Source organism: Ptychodera flava, chromosome 10 (assembly GCF_041260155.1).
Source record: "Ptychodera flava strain L36383 chromosome 10, AS_Pfla_20210202, whole genome shotgun sequence".
Lineage (NCBI taxonomy): Eukaryota > Metazoa > Hemichordata > Enteropneusta > Ptychoderidae > Ptychodera > Ptychodera flava.
Window position 1 is genome coordinate 39,945,875 of NC_091937.1, and position 827 is coordinate 39,946,701.

Here is an 827-nt window from a genome sequence, read left to right on the forward strand (position 1 = left end):
ATATGTTGTCTCTTTGCAAGTCAGGTATAAGGATATTAATACCCAAATGTGAATTCAAATATTAGTGTTTCTACATGTAATTCCAACAAAATTTTGGTTACCAATCTTTTAGAAAAAAGAACATGAAGCAGTGATTCTGTATGATTCAAATCAAACTTTGCATTCCTGTCATGATATAAATTCTACGCATGGAATTCAGATTACAAGCTAGAAAAAAAATCTTGATTATTCACAAAGGACACTTTTAGTTTTATTTTAGTTAGGAAGTACAACATTACTGAGGCAGCTGTTATTGTTAAGTCATAGGTCACTTTCATCCATTTAAATTAATATGTACTTCTCAGTCTTCTTTAACTTCCACATATCAATGTACTATTGCCCTAGTTCATAAAGACCATGGCAAAACACCTTTGTGTTTGTCCTACATTGCATACTTCACAGAGTTGTTATCAGGAAACTGATAGGCTTGGTGATAATGCAAATGGGGAACAGCCAGAGGAAATTGTCTGAAACTAAATTTCTTTAACAATTATAATAGCTCTGCATAGCAGGGTTGTATACGGTATTACCAGCAAAGTCTTCCACCACAGATGGTAACAATACAGCACAGGTATGCAGAGCTAACATTATGACTATTTCATCCAAAGTGTTACATTACAGTAACTATGAAGTTTTTTCTGGTTTAGGCAGTGCAAATTTTTCGAGCAAAAAATTTAAACAGGTATACATTTGATCTCAATATATATTTGCTAATTTTACACATGCATGTAACTGATGTTGCTGATGATTATGTTCGGATTGATAAATAAAGAATGAAGACACAGATA